Raw genomic sequence first — 9,660 nt, 5'->3', positions numbered from 1 at the left:
TGCGAAGCACTGTGAAACACCAGTAGATCATCTAGCTCAACAAGGCTAAAATTGATCTTAAACTAATTCAAATCTCACCCGAACCCCCCTCCTCCGGTGTTCACTACAAATATCTACAAAATTATGATAATATCATACGAACTCGCTCGTAAGATTAAAACATCAAAATAATATCTAAAATCAAGAATCAAGCATCAAAACTCAAAGATTTCAAAGTCCGTAACTTCAAATTTTTAACTTTTTAGACTAAGCTCCGAAACAGTCTCGGATACCTCGGGACCCCAACCAATATCGTACGAATCTATCTGAATAATCAAAATACCGATCCGAGGTCATTTACCAACAATATTGACTGTGGTCAACTCCAACCATTTTCAAGCTCAAAAATCATGTTTCCCTTGAAAAATCGTATTTAAACTTTTTGGAAGTCAAAATGGACCACGCATGCAAGTCATAAATCATCAAATAAAGATATATAAGGTTTCAAATCATATAATGATAATTTAGAACTCAAAATGACCTATCGGGTCGTTACATTCTCCACCTCTAAAAGAAACGTTTGTCCTTGAATGGACATTGAAATGTACCTGAACTGGTAAAAAGATGCAGATATCTATTCCTCATATTAGACTCGGACTCCCAAATAGCCTCCTCAGTCAGCTGGCCTTTCCAAAGCACTTTCATGGAATAAACAACCTTAGATCCTAACTTCCAAAACTGCCGATCTACAATAGCTATCGACTCTTCTTCATAAGTCAGATTCCCATCAAGGTGCACTATGTTGTAGTGCAATACATGGGACTTGTCTTTATAATACTTCCGAATCATAGAAATATGAAATAACGGATGAACCCTTGCTAGGCTAAGAGGCAATGCAAGCCTATAAGCAACCTCTCCAACTCTCTCTAACACCAGAAACATGCCAATATATCTCGGGCTCAACTTTCCCTTCTTTCCAAATCTAATCACACCCTTCAAATGCAAAACTTTCAAAAGTACTTTTTTTCCCCCGAAATCAATAATACAGGCCCTCAACATCCTCCAGGATCTTGATAGTCCACTCAGACTGGCCATCTGTCTACGGGTGAAATCTATTGCGGAGCTCCACCCGCTTGCCTAACTAATGCTGAATAGCTCTACAAAAGTGCAAAGTGAACTAAGTGCCACGATCCAAAATGATAGAAATGGGCACACCATGCAACAGAATAATCTCATTGATGTAGATTTGAGCCAACCTCTCTAATGTATAGGAAGTCATCAGCGGAGTGAAATACGCAAATTTGGTCAATCTGTCCACAATGACCCAAACAACATCAATCTTCTTCAAAGTCGGTGGTAACCCCACAACAAAGTCTGTAATAATGCGCTCCGACTTTACTCATGTATCACCAACCTTTGAGTCAACCCACGTAGTTTCTGATGTTCATACTGCACCTATTGGCAATTCAAACACAGCAAAACATGCCCAATAATGTCTTTCTTCATCTTCATCCACTAGTAATGCTACTTCAAGTCACGATACATCTTCGTGATACTGGATGAATAGAATATTGTGAGCTATGAGCCTCCTCAAGCATCAATTCCCTCAAGCCATCAACATTCGCAACACAAATTCGGCCATGAAGCCGCATAATACCATAATCCTCAATCACAGCCTTCTTTGCTCCACCTCTCTACACTATATCCTTCAATACCAACAAATGAGAATCATCAAGCTGGCGAAACTTGATGCGCTCCAACAAAGATGATTGTTCCACCACACAAGCAAGAACTCTACTAGGCTCAAAAATATCCAATATCACGAATTTGTTAGCCAAGGCCTAAACGTCCATAGCCAATGGCCTCTCCACTATTGGTAAATGCTAAACTACCCATTCATGGGCTATTGTACAACTCATAAGGTCAATGGTCGAAGAAGGACACGTCGAGATAAACTCCACAAGTTTAACCTGGGATTGGAGAAACAAATACATAGAGTATTTGAAGAACGGGAAGTTTCCCTCGGATTCAAATGAATCAAGAGCCATGTGCACAAAAGTAGCACAATTCACCTTGTCCAAATATGGGACCTTGTTCAGAAAGATATTTGATAGCCCGTTAGCAATATGTTTGGGACCAGGAAATACCGAATATGTTCTAAGGGAAGTCCACGAAGGCACTTGCGGAAGTCATTCTGGTGCCGAATTATTGGTCCACAAAATAATCAGAGATGGATACTACTGGATCGATATGGATAAAGATGCGGAAGAGTTTGTTCAAAAATGCGACAAGTGCCAAATACATGCACCAATGATTCATCAACCCAGGGAGCTACTCTATTCGGTCTTGTCCCATGGCCGTTCATGAAATGAGGGATAGACATCGTCGGTCCTCTTCCATCGATGCCAAGTAAGGCTAAATTTGTTTTGTTTATGACTGACTATTTCTTTAAGTAGGTCGAAGCACATGCATACCAGAAGATCAGGGAGAAAGAAGTCATCGACTTCATTTGGGATGACATTATATGTTGATTTGGAATACCATCCGAAATTGCATGTGATAATAGTAAACAATTTATTAGCAGCAAAGTGACCAAATTTCTCGAAGACCACAAGATCAAAAGGTTCTTATCAACACCTTATCACCCTAGTAGGAATGGACAAGCTAAATCGACCAACAAAACCATAATCCAAAACCTCAAGAAAAGGTTGACCGACGCTAAGGGAAAATGGAGAGATATCTTGACTGAAGTCCTTTGGGCGTATCACATAACTTTGAAGTCCAGTACCGGGACCACCCCATCCCCTTTAGTTTATGACACTGAAGCTTTAATACGGGTCGAAGTTAAGGAGCCGAGCATCAGATTCCGATATGCGACAAAGTAATCGAATGACGAGGCCATGAATACGAGCCTGGAGCTATTAGATGAACAGTGTGAAGTTGCCTTTATTCGAATTGCTCCCCAAAAACAACAAATTGAAAGGTGTTACAATTGAAGGGACAAACTTTCTATATTTTAATATCAAGGACTTGGTACTAAGGAAGGTCACTTTAAACATTCGAAATCCAAATGAAGGGAAATTGGGTCCGAACTGGGAAGGGTCATACCATATTCTCGAGATCACAGGGAAAGGGTCCTATAAGCTCGGAATGATGGACGGAGAATTGCTATCGAACAATTGGAACGTAACTTATCTCAAATGATACTACTGCTAAGGTACGACCCTATTTCAATTATTTCTATTGTTTGACTAACACTTGCAGGTTATCAACAAGGAGCGGCATGAAGCCTTTAGGTCTGAAAGCACACGTTGTACTATTTTTCCCTTGAACTGTTTTTGTTCCAATTGGGTTTTTCAGCAAGGTTTTTAACGAGGCAATAGCGGATTGTGCTAACTTAGAATCGAAGGCCTATCACAAATCGGTGTCAAAGACAACACTAACAGTATCCGAGGTTCCTCTACAATCAACCTCAAATACTGGGGGGCATTGCCCTTGGATGTCAACCATGTTGCGAGGAAATTACTTCATAATAGAGGGGTCTCAATAGGTGAGATTTGTAAGGGCCAAACAGTCTAATGAACCGTGCCCACATAGTTGCTCGATCCCTAGTACAAAATATGTATGCATGTGTAATTATTTTTCACAAGAATAAAGAGATGTATTTTTCATTTCCATTATATCATGTCTTAGAAAAAGTTTTTCTACTTTACAATTCCGTACTTTTGATCTATTATGGAAATGAGCTCAAGGGACGATCACAACCAGAGTTCGGATAATCAGCCCCACACTCGGGACTGCTGTTCGAAAAATAAAATTCGTATAGATTGAACTATTGAACGTCGAGGGCATAAGACCTTTTAGGCAACCCTCGAATTTTAGAGGCCACGACCATACCCACTCGGGGACTGTTGTCTTAGGCAGGCCTGGATAACTCGGGGAAACAAGCTCACTAGGCACCCGAACTAGAAGGCTATGGCCAGTTTAACATGGTTCGGAGACGTCTGAAATCCGTAACAAAATAGGCCTTCGATAAAGAAATACTTCTTTCACAACCGGTTCTAAAGGATACCCTCGGAAAAATATTAACCTTAAGATATTTTCAGGAGAAAGCTTTAGTAACTTCGAACCCCGATAATGCCTTAACCCAGAAAAGAAATAAAGGCGAGGTCTTATTCGAACCATCGAACTAAACCTTATTATTTCATGCTAAGGCATTCAAACCTTTGTAAATGTGAATGATAAAGCAAAGGAAAATATTTGAGAGCTGAAAAGGGTAGAAAGCCTTATATATATACATAAATGATCTTTTTACAAAGGCTAGAATGACCAAATACAAAATTTACAACGGCCAAAATGGCCTCGAAAAAGACACAAAAGAAAGCAAAAATACAAAGGCCTGCTTCGTGTTACACCCCATGTTTTCGTATGAGCACGTACGCCATAAATAAATTGATATAAGCTCGAAAAAGAGATATTACATTCTGCATTTTCGTACGTTAAAGTTTCATCGTAAGCTAATCACGTAAGTTCGGGAATGAGATTATTTTGAGATTATAAACATTATGCTATTCCAAACAAGTGATGAGTAAGTTCGTGAAAGTGAGAGGGTAAGCAAATCAAAGAAAATCAATTTTCATCAAAGGTTGACATGTTGGAATACAATACAACCCGAAATAAAATACTCGGTACTTATGGACTAGTGCCATACAAGGTACCATATGACCGGGATAGTAAGGTGTGTTAAAAGTGAGTAGTATTTTAATTAATTTGAGATAATCCTTAATTATGTGAATTATTGGATAATGGGAGAATTAACAAGTTAATTAATAATTAATGGATGATGAATTAAAGTTTTCGGATAAAGACTAAGACTAATACGTGGCAGCCGCATTCATGAGTCATTAAGTGACTATTGAACAATTTTGCAAGGTGGCACTCTTTAAAGAAATAATTGAAAAATGGCTTCTTAAAGTCAAGATTCGCAAAGATAAGGAATTCATAAAAAGCCATAAGACTCTAACGTTATTGCTTCAGTAAGCATCTTACAAAAGTTGTGATCAAATTCACAAAGTGATTATATGGAATTTGCTACAAAAATTCATACGAGATTTCATAAGGTAATAGCAACGGGATTTTGCGATTCTAAGGGAGTATGGTGCAATCTTCCTCAAAAGTATCATATGGATTTTCCCTACTCCGATCTTGCCGTCACGTGTTTTGTCAAAATTAACGTGTGTTAGAGGTATTGTCAAGGGAATCGACTCAGGTATGTTAAGGCTATCCCTTCTATATTTTGGCGTGATCCATACGATGCAAACGAAATGAGTAAATGCACAACTTCCATAAATGACTCTATTCGTAGAAATACTAGAGGTTCCTATGTTCTTGATTCCCCATGTGTTATATTATTCTATCATCTATTCATGGGTCTCAAAAAATATATAAGTTGATAAAGTTTATTTCATGATATTAATAAGAGGCATAATGGTCTTATGACGTACGAAAGATTTTATTAATGTACTTCTCATGCATTGCATTCATTTACATGTACATTGACCCATGACTAGATGGCGTTATGCATATATATGTATGTATATATGTATATGGGATATGGCAAAAGGTTACAGTGTTATATACGCACCACCACCTAATCAGCTGGTATACGTTGATGATTTTGCCCACAGTAGCCGAGATGATGTGATGGGATGCTCTCAAAGGCTTGGTGATGTTATGAACACATGTACCTATGCACGACATGATATTCATACACATATGCATGACACTATAAGTATTTCATGATTTAAAGAGTTATCCAGACTTACAGGTTGAGTCATTTACTCTATTTCTTCTATGTCTTTTATGTACTTATTTATATGCCTTACATACTCGATACATTATTCTTACTGACGTCCCTTTTGTCTGGGGTTGCTACATTTCATGGTCGCAGGTCCCGATAGACAGGTCAAGAGTCCTCCAAGTAGGCTATTGGCACAACGGAAGATGTTGGTGCGCTCCATTTGCTCCGCAGTTGCTTGTTTAGTCAGTGTGATTTCAACGCGTATTGTTTGGTATGGCGGGGCCCTCTCCCGACCTTTATGTTAAGTGTGTACTCTTAGAGGCTTGTAGATAGATGTCATATATACGAATTCTTGTATGGCCTTGCCGGCCTATGTTTAGAGTTTACAAATGATCATGTTATCCTTATAGACCCATATATCACAAGTATAAGTTTTTATATCAGGTTGTATCGTCCTATGTTGAGTATTCCCTTATGTTTATTCTGGTTAGCCCATGACGACCCATTTGGACCATTTGCCAATGAGAGTATAATAAGAAAGATATGTTATGTTGGTACTCGGTTAAGTACGGTACCGAGTGCTCGTTGCAGCCCACAAGTTTGGGTCATGACAAAAGTGGAATCAGAGCATTTCTATCCTAGGGAGTCTACAAGCCGTGTTTAGTAGAGTCTTGTTTATGGGTATGTCGTGTACCGCATTTATAAATAGGAGGCTACAAGGCATTTAGGATTATCACTCTTTCTTCTTACTCTAGATCGTGTGGTAGAGCTTAGTTGTAAGAACTCAATTTTCTAAACTTTATCTTATTCGTACTACAACGATGCCTACATTCCGAAAGACGGTCGGTAAGAGATATAGTTATGGAAGTGTTGAGTCAGAAAAACTCGATTTTGCATTATTTTTATGATAAGTAAATGTAAGGTCTTCAGCAGACCATGCGTGCACTAGAAGGTGTAAGGTTCATGATAAGGTGTTTTAAGGCAAGAATACTTATCCACTCTTACGGTAAAAAGGAATAACAGAATCAGAAGGTGGACACAGGTTTCAGCAAGTAAAAGAAGCAAGGTGAAGAAGGGTACGAGGTACCCAGTTAATAAAGATTATAATTATTTACCATTCAGGAAGGGAGATATAAGAATTTTTAGTTACCTTCAATAGTAGCAGAGGTATGTACAATTAGCCACACCCATCTTATTTATGCCATATGGAATCTAACAGAAGTAGTATAAGAGAAGGATGGATATCAGGATCCGGCTGTGGTTAAAGTGACCCAAAAAGGGTGGATGGAATGTTTGCATTAGTTGACATTTCCGAAGGATATTGCAAATGTGATAATAGATCTCCTTGTGAGACACCCAGACGGTGCACTCTAAAATAGTACATCTAGATATGAGTACTACAATGATAGGCACTGGACGCCTTGAAGGGATAAATATTACCTTAGTATGGCTCCCGTCCCTAGTATAGAAAGAATATTAGGTAATTCGAAGAGCCAATGGATGGAGTAAGGGGAGCTAAAAGCAAAAAAATGTCTTGTTCGAGTTTTCAGAATAAAGTAATAGACATAGATGTTAGCAATAAATAAGAAGAGAGTTCATGAAGCATTATAAGTAAGATGTGATACATGGAAGACAACGGTAGGTCAAAGAAATGACAGTATTACAGAGTTTATAGTCAAGTAAAGGAAAAGACGAAAGGTGACAGGCCTTGAGATGACAGAAGAGTATAGGCCATAAAGTCATATCCTCATTTGGAGAAATAAGTTCGTGACGCTAACATGAACTAGAAGAAAAAGTTAGACCCTAAGTAATAGAAATCAATATGGATCGGTGAACTAGATAAACTAAACATGAATTAAGGACTGAGTGATTTGATAAAGGTCGGCATTGCGTTCCAGCGATAATATAATGGACAACAGAAGAAGATTCATAAGAAATTCAGAGAAAGGTCATTCAAGAAGACACTTCCCTAAAACAAGCGATGTGAGCAAAGTTAAGCTTAAGGGACTGTATGTGCCAGTTACACTAAGTGTCACCATCGCGAGTAAGGAATTTTGTTATCCTTGGTAAAGAAGAATTACCGCAAGGCGAGTAAGGGTCATCGATGATGTGAAAGGACGCCAAAGATAAAGAGGTAAAACATCTATAGGTAGGTCGTCGTAGCTCCAACTCTTAGTACTCCCCCAAAGGAGAGAATATGGAGTGATATGGTATTAATTCAAAATTAAGTGGTTCCAGTAATTATGGAATGGTAAAGGAAGAAAATGAAAAAAATGAAAAAGGGATGAGATTGCACTTTTTCAAAGCCTACATATATGCTACGATTTCATAACATTATGCAAGCACGACATCAATGAGAGGAAGTAAGTGTTCCTGCCCGAGATGTTATTGATTAATAAGGAGCCAGTGCGAGAGGTAAGTTAAGACAAAAGGAATAACCCAAGAAAGATTACGTGGAATATTAACATGAGAATGGGCCAACAATTAATTAGCAGTTGATTCAGGAAGAGCCTAGTTATGGCTAGATAGGTGGTTACCAATGAATCAGGAGATCGTGCAAGATAAACATAGTAAAACCCAATATTGTGAATTCAGCCTCGCAGTAATATCATTATAATACTTGAGATATATACAGATAGGAGTCGGGGTAGTTAAAGGTACCATATGAATGTTATGGGAATAAAAGAGAGTGCCACTGGGAAGACAATTAAAATATCAGTTCAGAAGTAGCCTACAAGCATAAGGGTGTAGAGGTAAATAACTACAGATAATTATAGGCAAGGAAGGACATCAAAAGGTCCGTCGAGTATACGATGTAATAAGATCATAGCTTTACAAGAGTCAGAGGGTCCCCCCTAAGTACTACAATGAAAGACTAGTTGAGGAAATAAGGAAGAAGGCTTCAACCAAAGCAGAATGACCTAAAGAGGAAATGGTTTTGTAACAACAGTCCCGCTACAAAATTATATGCACTCCAAAAGAAAGTCGTACCTACCATGGCTAATGAGTAAGGAGTAAAACCAAAAGTAATATTCGAGACCATATGAGTTGCACAAAAATTTCGGCATGCGCAAGAACTCAGATGAGCTAAGTATGCACGCAACAAGGGGCAAAAAGACCAGAAAAAGTAATTGATTATGTTTGAAGAAAGCTGAAATGGAACAAAAGGAACTATTTGATTAATGATCAGCCGTAGAAGACTCCGATATAAGTTAAAAGAAGGAATTGGGTCCAGGTCATAGACAAAGGATGGAATCATTAGAAGATCGTATCATGGTTTTTCATAGCGTCCATAAAAGTCTAAAGTAATAACTAAATGCCATGAGCCACAGATCAGAAGATATCTTAAGCCTACATAAATATAATCAGAAGGAACAGGAAACTAAAGAGTTACATAAACTAAGTAAATTAGGAGTCTGCTTATTGAACCCAGAAAGTTATAGACATCATGATTGAGAATATTGTAGAATCACTCTTAATATTAGAGGTACAAGAGAGATAGTACAGTAGCCATATTTTATAACAACTCTACGATAAAGCCAGTTAGAAGTGTCCCAACATAAGATATTAGTATGAAGCTCTCACGAGATCGTACAAAGAGGTGCATGTATTATAATAGAAATTCAATACGCATATGTGAATTATACCTATGTAAAGGGGAGGTCATGAAAGAGATAGAAGATGTGATGTGAAACTTTAAGGTAAGTAAGGTAAAGGTAAAAAACATAAGCGATACTCAAAGCAGAAGGTTGAGAATAGTCCATACTAGGATAAAAGGCTACAAGCGAGGGGATTCAGTATCCAGGAATGATAGCGGCATTGTCAGTAGCATATCTTCCAGCCAGAGTTTGAGATGATATGATGTCTCGTTTGATTTTCCA

The sequence above is a fragment of the Nicotiana tabacum genome, chromosome 16 (assembly GCF_000715075.1).
Source record: "Nicotiana tabacum cultivar K326 chromosome 16, ASM71507v2, whole genome shotgun sequence".
In the NCBI taxonomy this organism is placed as follows: Eukaryota; Viridiplantae; Streptophyta; class Magnoliopsida; order Solanales; family Solanaceae; genus Nicotiana; species Nicotiana tabacum.
This window is presented reverse-complemented; position numbering follows the sequence as displayed.